Below are 13,105 nucleotides of genomic sequence, written 5' to 3'. Positions count from 1 at the left end.
TGAAATGTGACTATTTTCTGCGTTATCTCTATTTTCTGTCATCTTTTTTTTTTCATTTTTCATTTTGGTAAATTTTTGTTGATATCCTGAGGCTGTCTCTGTTGTGCTAAGAATACCCAGGAATCTTTCTTTACACCTGGGTCAGGGAGACAGGGCAGTAAGGAACCCTAGTGAAGGAGGAAAGGTGAGACCATTAGGAATAAGTGTGGCAAAACCCTAGAGAGGAAATGAAAAGTGTAAGAAAACCTGGGAGAGATATTTTCCCCTCAATTCTTTTTTTCAGAGACAAAACCTAAAAGTAGGTAACATGGTATAATAATGTCCAATGTATAAATAAACTCTGTGAAGACAGGAGGGGCTAGGGTCTCATTGTTTTCAGTTCACTTCCAAAGTAGGTATGGAGAAATGAAAGAAATAGAGAAGGAACATGAGGTGGGGGTGTTTCCGGCAAATTTTGTCAATGTCATAATTTTCCCTATGTCTAGATGAGCTCAACTAAGCATTGAGCTTTTTTTCCCCCATATATGTGGAGAGGGGGAGACACCAAAATTTACATCTATGGCACACACCCTTTTGAACACTGGGAATATTAAATGTGAGTAGGATGCTTCATAATCCTGGAAATGAGACTATTCTTTGAGATGACCTCAGAGAGAGAAGGGTAGATACCTTGGGCTTGGTTAGCAAGCTGAGGACAGAGGTGTTTGTCTACTCAGGGAGAAATAGCCATAAATGTGAAGAATTGGACAAATATAAAGTAGACCACTAAAAGTGTTGCAAATTATAGATGTGATAAATATTTATGGATTGGCTTCTCTGTTCTTTTTGCCAAGAGTTAGAAGAGCCCAGAAGAACCCAGTCATATGAAATCTTCAGGCAGACTTTTCAGAGGAAGGATATAGGTCATTTTATGTCCTTCTCCCACTGCTAGGAGTGCTGGGTAATCCCTAGCATGTCCTCTGAGATCTTCTTCACCTAAACTTTGCCTCATTTACCTCAGTAGGATAGAAATTGGATGCCCATATTGTTTTTAATTATAAGAGATGTGAGCATGACAAGCCATTTATGGGCAAACTAGTAAGCTGAAGGTTGTAAAAATATGGAAAATAAGGGATAGAAATTAAAATCTGGATACATATGAAACACCCTGAAGGATGTCAATTTGACATTTTTGAAAGGGTGTCATAGATAGTATTTTGAAGAATGTATTCAATTGTATAGGCAATTATAAATCTTTACTCTTGAAAAGTATGAAGACCCTTTCACCAAAAATATATATGAAAAGCAACTTCAGTCAAAAACTTTTATTGAGAAGCTGCTTTGTTTGGCCCAAACCAAGTTTCAGGGTCAGGCACCCAAGCCCTAAATAAAAAAAATAAAAAAATAAAAAAACTCAGCATGTATACGTTTTGAGGTACGTTTTGAGGTTTTTATCTACCTACCTATAGAAGACTTTCAAAAATGAGTCTCACAGAACACTGAGATGTTCACCCCACCCCCAAAAGAGTATTTAAAGAATATGGAAATGGGACAATTTAATTCTTCCTCACAGCTTTTCCATCAAAGCTAAGTTGATGGAAAGGGATTAGGAGTTATTCTGATGAAGGAATTTCATATACTTTGATTCATTGGGTAAAGATCACTAGAGAACATATTCCAATATATCAAAACCATACAAAAGCAAATCACAAGCTGATATTTTATTTTAGATACCTTTTCCCAGAGTGTCAAAAATTCAGACATGGGTATCTATCTAGGCTTGGTGAGATTTGAGGGGTGGGGTGTAGCAGCAGGACACCAAGAAACAAAAGCACCTCTGCATGCTATGATGGAGGCTAATGCACAATGTAAAAGATAGTCAAGTAATCCAACAATGACAGAGAAAGTCTTCATGGGGAAGATTCTGTAGTCCCAGAACCATGTCATATGCCATTGGAAGAAAGACACTGCAAATGTGTCTAGTGGAGACAAAACAGGAAAGCATGAGTGTCGAATAATAGAAAATTTTGATACTAATACATAGTATAAAGGTTTACAAGTTTGGAGGGAAGCAAGGACACTTGAAAGAGGAAACATTCAAATTAGGTTTTAGTTCTAATTTGATCTTAGAAGATAGCAAAAGAGAGACTGGTAATCCTCAAAAAGCAGATGACCCTTCAAATCCTGCTTATCTAAATCCCTCTCCCTTTTTCCCTACATCTCCTCTTCCTTCACCTTCTCTCTCCTTCTTTATTCTTCTTCTCCTCCTCCTTCTTTCTCAGAGGAAATGAGTTCTTCTCCTCATTCTCCTTCTTTTCCTTATTTCACAGGAAATGACCATATGGATTATTCTAAGCTTCCTTCTTTACTCAGTACTTTGGAATTTTTAAGAGCTCCCTAGAGTAAATTCAACAGGAATTCCAGAAATTCTAATGATGCCCCATATTTGCAGTTGGGAATCAGGGTTTCCATGACAATTGGGGAATTCTGTTATATGGAGTGTGAAAGAGGGATTGCCATTGAGAGTTGCATTTCTCAAGTGGGGGAAATTGGAGTTCAGAGACTACTATACATCTGATAAAACTTTCTGGTGATAAGCGTAATGAGGAAATTGAGTACAAAGGTATTATTTGCCCTGCCATATCTGATATACTGACAGTTAAAAACTTCCCAGAATCATTAGGTGCTTTTAGGGCCATGTTTCTTTCCAAGAAACCTTCCCCTGGAGGTTAGAGGTGATATGACAGTAATAGCAATGCTTGTGAGCCACTCAGCTTGAAACCTACTATTGATGTTTTATTTAGGCTGAGCCACTCCCATTTTTCCTCTTTGATCAAGCTCATAAATTGTCCTTTAGTCTGATAAACTGAGATGGAGGAGTTGAGAGCCTTGGAGATGCCTAGCACTTTCAGCCTCTAAGCTCCCAACCCATTGTTTAGACTAGAAAATGACCCTCAGTTATAATGTGACTTTATCATTATATATGTATAACTATATTTTTATTGAAATGTGGTTGGCATCCAGCATTGTATTAGCTTTGGGATATAACAGTGATTCAATGTTTATACATCATTATATTTTTTAAATAAATTTTTCTTTTTTCATATTTAGAGAAAGAAATAAAAAATAACTTTAGGGAAAATAACAAATGATCATGATTTCAAAATGACTTCAATCCATCAGTTAGACATTCTGATTGCCAGTTTACTCAATTAGATAATATGGCCTCATTAGACCTAATGCTGTACATGTAGGGAATTGTATAAATTATTTATCAAAGGTTTAGCATGACTTTTAGAGGCATTCAACATTTCTTGGGCATCTGTACTTAGGATTATATACAGTTCTATATGAGTCAAAATATTATCAAACTGTGATAAATGTTGAGTCTAGTTCACTGACTCCCTTGGGCAATTTTCAGAGTTGAATACCATAGGCCTAGACTTTGGTGTTCTCAGATTCTGAATTTTTATCATCAGACTTTAGGTCAGAAAAGCCTTTGAACTCTTGTTACTCAATCATTTATTTGAAAGGAAGTAAAAATACTCAGTATAGCATAGATTTCACTATTGATTCATTTTCTAACATGTCTTCAACATTAGACTTTTTGAGACTAATAGAAGCCTATGGACTATTTTATAGGTTCTGGGGCTCAAGATAGGAAAGGACTGTATTCTATCAATATTATTCTCCAATACAGGAAAACATAAAATAAACTCATAAGTCAATAATTTCAGATATCAATGAAAGTTATGAAAAAAACACTTCAGTGAGATCAAGAGTGGCGGGATGAGGCCTGGGATGGGGATATTTTAGGTAGCAAAAGCAAGCTTCTCCTATATTGGAGGTGAGAATAAATCATCTAAATGAAAATCTGGAACAGATAGTTCTAGGAAAAGAGAGAATAGAAAGAGCCAATACAAGTCATTCCTGGGAAGTTATTCTATAAATTTATTTTTAAAAAGAACCTGAAGTGAACATTGGAGAGGGGGTGGTCAGAGGAGAGCCTCTCAAGGAAGTGATGGTTGAACTGAAATATAAAGAGTAAATGACACATGATGAGATGAGCACTGGGTGTTATACATTGGCAAATTAAATTTTTAATAAAAGAATAAATGACAAGACCCAGCTAGGTGAAGAATGGGACACCAATGAGTGGCTATCCAAAATTTGTTCCCAACCCCTTTCTCCCTTACCTTCCTTAAGTATAGAGGAGAAAAGTCTCAAAACTTATTTTCTCACCCTTCCTTATTGTAGAGAAACCATGTAACCCACTTTTGGCCTAAGAGACAAGAAAGCTTTGCCAGGGAATTCTCAGAAGAGTTTTGTGTTCTTATTAAAAGAAGGAAGGAAGGAATGACAGATGGACCATGGAGCCATCTAGTCTGGGGTGCCTCACTCACTTGCCTCCTTTCATTAATTCAAAATATATTAATTGGGGACCTTCTATGTGATAAAATTTTCTAGGCTCTGGAGATAGAGCAGAGAACAAAACAAAAGCCTGCCCTTAAGAAGCTTATATTCTGGTGGAGGAAGAGGACAATAAAAAGAAAGAAATACACACGCATGCACGCACACACGCACACACACACATAAGCTATGTATCATGAAAGGAAGGTAAGGAAGATAGAGTGTTACTCTCTCTTTTACTCTGTAAAGAGTGGCAGTTACTCTGTACAGGCAGTTAGAGAAGCTGTCTCTAATAATACAAAATTTGAACAAAGACCTAAAGGAAGTAAAAGAGCATAACATGGGGATATCTAGAAAAAGAGAATTTTAATTTAAGGGATTAGCAAGTGAAAAAGTGCTGAGGCAGAGTGTTAGCTTGTATACTGTAGATATAGTGGAAAGTTTTGGAAGAATTTTTGAAGATTGCAATTAGGTGATCTAAATCAAATTTTAGAAAGCTTGCTTAGAGAAAACACATATACCAAGATGTGCCCTACAGAAGGAAAGCAGATTTGGAAGGAAGAGATGATGACTTCAGCTTTGGGCACATTGAATTGAAGTTATTCATGGGATGCCCAGGTATTACTACTACTTACTATCCAGCTTGATATGTAGAGCTTGAGTTTCAAGAGAAATTTTGTCAAGATTTACAGATTTCGTAATCCTTAAAATGTAGATGAAAAGCATGTGATGGGCATGATTGCCTTGGGAAAATGTGAACAATATAAAAAGAGTGCTGAGACTGCACACTTTGTGATTTTAAATGCATCTGTCCTTTCCTAAACCATCAAGAACAGAAAAACTACTTGAAAGACCATAGTCGGAGCCTTCTCATATGTATCTCTAGAGACCGACACAGAGAAGGTCCTTGGAAAATAAAGCCATGACATTGCTATCACTGCATCCTTTCCCAGGTGAATTGTTGCCTTTCAAACACTAAAAGTTGGCTGGTGCTTGTAGTCTGCCTTCCATTCATTTTTTTTTCTGAGAGAGTAGAGAATGAAAAAATGCCTTTCTGTTGTCTGGGGCTCCTTCCCCTAGATGTGGGTTACTATTTATGTGCAGGATATGAGAATCATGTGAGCTACAAATATAAGTGCATGAAAGTTCAATAGTAAAAAAATGCAGTTGCAATACATATTTTTGAATCAATGGCTATAGTTTTCATAGTCATCTCTGCTTCAGGTCAGAGAAGCCTCCTGTGGCACTTGTGGACTTCAGCAACCCCAAGTCAGGGCAATGTGAAGGGGCAGGTTTATTCATCACCAACTCAGGAGAAGAGATTGAAACCCTAATGTCAAGCTCTATGTAGGCTTGAACAAGGGGTCTGTTAATTACTCTTTCGTTTTTGACAAGGGACACAAAAAAGCTGCACACTAGGTTAAATCCAGACAATGAGAAATTTACCATTCAGTTGTAACAAGAAATAAATTATAATGACAATTCCTGTATAAATCAAGATAGCCCACAATTTCAGTTGCTTAACACACTCAAAATTTATTTGTCACATGCAAAATGCACCTCTCTATAGTGATGGGGCAGTCCAGGTTTCTTTGTATGACTGTGCCATCTTAACCCAAAGTCTTTATGACAGTAGTTGGGGAAAGGGAGAGAGGGCGTAGAAATCTCACACTTAGTCCTATACGCTTCTGCAAGGAAGTGATTCACAAAGTTCCCACTCATAGATCATTGGCCAGGATTACTCACATGGTGGCATTATATTCTTTTGTGTGCCTGAAAGGAGAGGGAAAATGTATAGTTGTGGACACAAGTAATGTCTGTCTTTGAGAAAAAAATAATAGAATTTCAGATAATTAGAAGACTAAGGAAAGGAAAGGGTTAATCAATTATACTTTTATAAGATTCTTACATGGTTCTTAAAGTAATATACTACTATTTGAACATAAACTTTCCAGACAGAGAAAATAAAGATTCATCATGTAAATTCTAGAGAAATCACATAATTCATATTTTCTAGCTCTTTCTAGATATGTATATGTGTGTGTATATATATAGTTAGACAGCATTATCATATTTTTGTTGTTTGGATGTGATTTTCTTTAGTTCTTTGGCCATATTTTAAATGTCTGACTTAAATTCTTTGTTTAGTAAGTCCAACATTTAGGCTTTCTTGAGGACCATTTCTTTTTTTTTTTTTTTAAGATTTTATTTATTTATTCATGAGAGACTCAGAGAAAGAGAGAGAGGCAGAGATACAGGCAGAGGGAGAAGCAGGCTCCATGCAGGGAGCCTGACGTGGGACTCGATCTTGGGTCTCCAGGATCACGCCCTGGGCTGAAGGCGGTGCTAAACCGCTGAGCCACCCGGGCTGCCCTTGAGGACCATTTCTGTTGATACTTTATTTTCTGTGTATATGCCATATGTTTTTATTTATTTAAATGGGCATTTAAGATAATATAATATGATAATTATGACAATCATATTCTTTAACTTACCCCAAGGTTTGCCATTTTTGCTCTTTTCTTTTTAATTTTAATTTTAATTTTAATTTTTTTTTATTTTTTTTCATTTTTTTTCATTTTTGCTCTTTGTTGTCATTACTATTTGTTTGGTGATTTTCCCCAGCTAATTTTGTGACATCTATATTCTCTTTGTCATGTGTGACCACTTACACTTCTGCTCCATTAACATTAATTGGCTAATGCTTGGATAGAGGTTTCCATAGTTACCTTGATCCAATACATTTCCCAGTCTTTGCTAATTAGTTTTGTGTGTGTGCAAAATGCCTCCAACACATAGCTTGACAAGTTATAACTCTGCCTTAGTCTTGATTTCCTGTTTTTATAGACGTAAATTCAACCAGAGTTGGGAACTTAGGGCTCTTTTAGGTTTTTCTTGAGCATGCACACAGCCTTGTGTATACACACAAGGCCTCTAGATTCTCAGGGGAATGTCGGAACTTTGCAAAGTTCCCAGTAGATATTGTATTCTTCTGGGGTTTGTTCTTCTTGTTGTTGTTCTTTTGTTTGCTTGTTTGTTTTGTTGTTAGCTTGCTGAATGCTCCGAGTGTTATCGCTGTCTCAGGCACCTTCAATATTGAACCATTGCTACTGATTGTTTTTAATAAATGCCTAGGAAATTATTGTTCACACAGGATGAGCTCTGAGTCAGATCAAGTAAGACAAGCCTTGAAAGCTGAGTTTCCAGGTACCTGCTAAACAGCTCAAATGATAATTATCTAGAAATGAAACTTTTAAAGTGTTCTATTTCTGGTCTCACCTATCAATGGCTACTAGGGTGCTAGGTTCACCATAATTGTGAGCTGTTGATCTTCAGGGCTATAGCAGAGCTGGGGAGATGGGGATAGGAATCAGGCAAGTAAAAACACCATAAAACTTGCTGTTCTTACCAAGATTGAGCCATAATACTTGAAATAATGCCTTGTGGTTTTTGCAAGACTTTGGTTAATATCCACAGTACTGAAAATTTAATTTCGATAACATTTTGCCAGTCTTCTCATTGCTTTTTAGGCAGGAGGGGACTTTTGGATGGCCAATTCCAACTTTTCAACTGATCTCAACTCTCAATTAATTTATGACAAAGATGCAGAAGCAATTTAATAAAGAAAAGAAAAGAAAAGAAAAGAAAAGAAAAGAAAAGAAAAGAAAATCATTTTAATAAATGGTGCTGGAGGAATTGGGCATCCACAGTAAACAGTAAGATAAATCTTAAATATCACATGTTATATAAATATTAATTTAAAAGTGTTTCATAGATATTAAATACAAAAGCATAAAACTATTTTAAAAACAGAAGAAAACCTTTGGGGTCCTTGTTCTGGAACAACTGCACATCTGCAAAGATATAAATAGAATCTAGACCCTTATCTCACCCATATACAAAACTTAAAATTGAATATTAGTGGTTCTAAATGTAAAAGTTAAGACTGTACAGCCGTAAAAAAACAATAGGAGAATATTTTCATGATCTTGGGTTAGGCAAATAATAACAGGTTTTTCATTTTAATAAAGTCCAACTTAATTTTTTTCCTTTATGGTTATTGTTTTTTATGTCATGTTTAAAGTCAATGCATAAACTGCCAAGAAAGTGAAACATAAGCCACAAACTTGGAACAATATTTATATATATATATCTTAAAGGTGACCTCATTCAGAATACATAAAAATCTTTTATAATTAAATAATAAAGAGGCAAACCAGTAAATTTTTTTAAATGGGTAAGCAACTCAGGCATGTTATAACAGAAGATATATACCCAATGGCTAACATATAAATATCTTGCTCAATATCCTTAGACAGTCATCAGAGAAATATGGATAAAGGTAAAATATCATATAATTTTGCTTCTTTTGGAATGGACTTTTTAATGATAAGAAATACTTGTCATACCAAAAGTTGATGAGGATGTGGAGCAACTGGAATGCTCATACATTGCTGATGAAAGCAAAAAATGGTAAAACCACTTTGAAAAATTGTTTGGCAGTTTTTTTCAAAAGCTAAATATGCACATTTCTCATAGCCCACAAATATCACTCCCAGGTATGTACACAAGAAAATTGTAGACATGTGTTCACAAGAGAAGGCTTATGCAACAGTATTCACATTAGCCTCATTCATTACTGTCAAAACCTGAACAAACTCAGCCTATCAACAGGAGAATCAGATAAAGGGCACACATAGTGATGTACCTCTCTAATAGAACACTGCCTAGCAATAAAAATTAACATAGTATTGGTATATCACAATGAATGGATCGCTAAAAAAATTATATTAAACAAAAGAAGCAGATATAGAATACATGATTTATTATATTACATTTTGGTTAGATGAGATAAAACTCATGTTAGCTGATAGGAATAAAGTTCCCCTAAGGGATGGGGAAAAATGACTAGGAAGGGATGGCCCTTACTTTGATAATAGAAATGCTTTATATCTTGGTTTGGGTGATAGTTTTATGGATTTATACAATTGTCAAATTTCATATAACTGAAGAGTTAAGATCTTTGCCTTTTATTGTATATAATTTATACCTCAACAAAAAAGCAAAGTTTAAAAATACATAAGCATTTGGTGAAATTTCCCTAACAGCATAAAGATAATTTTAACTTATTCCTAGAATTACTAATTTTAAAAAATTTACATGCTAAAAATGTTTGTTGGATGGGGTTCCATTTGGACCTCCAAGCCCATGAGTCTAAAATGTAAATATTTTCTCATTATTTCTCTTGTTTAATCCCCCAAAGATCCAGTTAGTTGACATGAACATACAAGGTGGAGAGCTGCTAAGAGACAGAAACAACTTTAAAAGAGAGGGAAAAAAAAAAAAGAATACAAGAAAACCCAGAATTTTTTTCCCCTTTCCCTTAAAAAATGTCCAAACAGATTTTCTTTCAATTTGTGAAAAGAAGGAAGTCTCTTTTCAGCTGAATCTTATTAAGGCACCAAAGTATTGTGCAGCCAGATGAGAAAGCTTCAAATCAAAGGGTTCATAACACCTATGCTGACAACCCTCTCTCCAGGGCTCAATGTGGAAAAGGAAAGGTGGTGGAGCCCCGCCTCTGCATTGTACCCCATCACCCGGCCTTACTCCTCCAGCCTTCAGCCCAACCCACAGCTCAGATGTATCTTAGAGTAAGGTGAAGAATGTGACTTTTAGGGGAGTCCAGTCCATCTCAATTCATAACCTCTAACTGAAGATAAAATTAGGAACTGAGATGCCTTTTTAACTCTAGTGGGAGTTGGGTAGATTGAAAATCCCATTCACTTTATACTGTTAGCTGGCCAATGTAACATTTTTCCGTTGATTGTATTCCAAGATAGAAAGGTATCATATATTTTGGACCTGGCTTTTCTCTTGCATTGACGTTTATTTATTCTACAAATATAATTAATCACCTACTATGAACCAGCCACAGACCTAGCAGCCAGGTTTACTTAGAGTATAAACTAGAGACATGGAGAAGAGATTGTGATTGGAGCATACCAGAGGGGACATTTATGCATGGTGGGGACATCAATCTGAATCAATCAGGATATCAAGTAGTTGAAGTTTTGAGTGTATTGAAAATATAAGCAGAGAATTCTTGTTATGATGACACTTTGGGATCACTTTCATGTTTAGACAAACATTCTTATTTAGTGCTACACATTTCACAAGTATTATGCCTATATTAATCCTATATAGATAATTTGACTGACCAACATATCTAAAAATAGGATTTTTTTTGGATTTATAAACCAAAAATTATTTATGTGTATATATGTATGTATGTATGTATATATATTATTACATAACATATACTATTGAAGTGTAGTTAACACACAATGTTACATCAGTTTCAGGTGTACAGCATAGTGATTTGACAAGTCTGTATATTACCCTACGTTCATAAATATAGCTACCATCAGTTATCATACAACACTACTACAATACCATTGGCTATATTCCTTACACTGTGCTTTTTAACCTGTGATTTACTGAAATGAAGTTTTGACAGATAGTGTTTTGGGAAGTTTTGCCACCTTCCTTGGATGTAATGGAGAGCTGCTACTTTTTAGGCTCAATGTACTTATCCATGTGCTGGGGGCAGATGTGACCCAAAATGTCTTTATGTAGCAAGATTCCAACAATGCCTACACTTCATGCTCATTGCAAATTCACTTAAAAATAGACATGCTTTCAGGGACGGAAAGAATTCTGTTTGCATAGCCCCTAATAGTCTCTGGGGAGAATAGTAACTAGATGCAAAAACTCATCTTGGAACGATGTAAATATGGGATGATGGGAATTTAAAGAATGACACCTGCCCCCTTGCCAGACTCCTCTAACAGCACAACTGATGAGGAAGGAATCCATCAGAAGGAAAGAAATTCAACTACTTGAACTTGGAAGACAGGGAGTAGCTGGTTAGAAAACAGCAATTATTTTGATTCTGGTATTGTGCAGTGTCATACAAATCTTTGGTTTTGGGGCCCAAGCTTCCAGGATCTTTGTTACAATCTAGGATGGTGGTGGCTGTCAAGAGCTGGTCAAGTGACAAATTTTATCTGTAAGAATCTGGGAGCTGTAGCACCTTGTTTGTGGCGTACTAACAGCATATGGTCAGGAAGAGTGTATTTCCTTATTTCACTGTGATGCCTATTGGAGCAGAAGAGTTTCCCAATATTAATAAGCTTATGAATACCTCAAATTATTACATGAGTGACAGGAACATTGTGTATGGCCTTGAGAAGTGATGTCAGCAAAGAGAACTGGACACCTTTTGGAGGAGCCTAGAGGATAGTACAAGATGAGGTTTCTAAGAGATGAGCATGAGAATGATGCCATTAAAGAGCACTCAGGAGAAGCCTTTGATTCAAAGGTGTGGATGTGGGTTCAGGAAATGTGACGAGTTCTGTTACTGTGGTTGAAACTGGTGGGGTCTGGGAAATGAGAGCTGTGCTTCCGGTTAGAAGTCCCAAAAGCCAGCATGTGCCCCATGTTGGTGCTTGCCTATTGTCCTCTTCCAGTTTTGCCTTCCTTAAGCAGCAGCCCCCACTAGAGGCTCATCATGCCTGCGTGGGCCAGATACATGGAATCTCTGCGAATCTCGGTGCTGCTCTCTTCACACATGTTCATTGAATATGTCATTCCATGCACTTCCTATTTGTTGTTTGAATTTAGATTTTGCTGAGAGAGAGAGGGGAAAAAGAAGAAGAGGAGATAGATAGGAGGAAGGAAAATGGGAAGGAATTCCACTAAGAGCAGTTGGGAAAATCAGATGGTTGTAAAAATTAAAAGAGAGATGACCAATTTTATACCAAATATGCTACATAAAGTGCAAGCATTATTCAGGTATTTCTGGAAGTGGTCTGTTGGTGTTGTTATTGACTGAATTGTGTTCCTCCAAAATTTATATATGGAATCCCTAAATCCTAATAACGAATGTAACCATATTTATAGGTAGGACCTTCAAAGAGGTGACTAAGTTAAAATGACACCAATATTCAAAGATCAAATATTACACTGATAATAATTTTTGAAGTTTTTAAAATGTAAATAGAAAAACCAAATATACAAAAAATATACTTAATCCACCAAGAGAGATTGTTTTAATGTTAATGTCTACAGACATATTTCTACATTTGAAAGTTTTAATGAGACAAAAAGCAAGTGCCATATGAAATTTTAAGGTTTAGAATATTATGACTTTCCAGTAGTTTTATGATTTTCCCATAATTATCCAGCAATTCTTACCTTTATTGTTTTTGAGACAGAAATTAATTTTTCATTGTGCTCATTAAATAGAAAAAAATAAAGAGGAAGAAAGGAGAGTCTTTAAGGCAGAGAAAAAGAACTTGTGAGTTCTAAGCTCAGAGAAATTAAACTTGCACACTTGTATTTTAGGATCCATTCCTCATCTTTGATCAATATAGAACATTCTTGAAAGAACTAATCTAAATCAGGGCAAACTGTGCATCAGTGGCATATCACTTCTATGTCAAACAAATTACCTCATCTCCCTGTCGGTTTTTTATAACCAAAAAATAAACATTGTTGTTTTAAGTCACCAAGATTTTGAGGTATGATTTGTAACATAGCCACGATCATCCTGATTAATAGACCGTATTCCTTAAGAAAGGCCTGAATATAGAGTTAAGGGACTTCAAAGAAACTGAAAATTCTAACTTCTGGGATTTGGGGGATGCTTCATGGA

At 35.8% G+C, this 13,105-nt stretch overlaps 2 long non-coding RNA genes across 7 annotated transcripts in view; one reads left to right on the top strand and one right to left on the bottom strand.

The window, feature by feature from the left end:
• LOC140600287 (uncharacterized) overlaps positions 1-2,408 on the bottom strand; it is a 35,171-nt gene extending 32,763 nt beyond the window's left edge. For all 5 annotated transcript variants that reach the window (XR_012003537.1, XR_012003536.1, XR_012003535.1 and 2 more), the window contains exon 1: positions 2,215-2,408. This is a non-coding gene — a long non-coding RNA (uncharacterized lncRNA). The remainder of the gene's footprint in view (positions 1-2,214) is intronic.
• LOC140600288 (uncharacterized) overlaps positions 1-13,105 on the top strand; it is a 284,954-nt gene that overhangs the window by 17,975 nt on the left and 253,874 nt on the right. The window contains exons 1-2 of one of the 2 annotated variants that reach the window (XR_012003552.1): positions 2,467-2,602; positions 7,920-8,105. The exons of the other annotated variant lie outside the window; for it this stretch is intronic. This is a non-coding gene — a long non-coding RNA (uncharacterized lncRNA). Of the gene's footprint in view, positions 1-2,466; positions 2,603-7,919; positions 8,106-13,105 lie in introns of those variants that run through there. 2 annotated transcript variants of the gene reach the window in all.

This window comes from Canis lupus, chromosome 11 (assembly GCF_048164855.1).
Source record: "Canis lupus baileyi chromosome 11, mCanLup2.hap1, whole genome shotgun sequence".
NCBI lineage: Eukaryota > Metazoa > Chordata > Mammalia > Carnivora > Canidae > Canis > Canis lupus.
The sequence above is the reverse complement of the archived record's forward strand: the minus strand, read 5'-3'. Positions and strand labels throughout refer to the sequence as shown.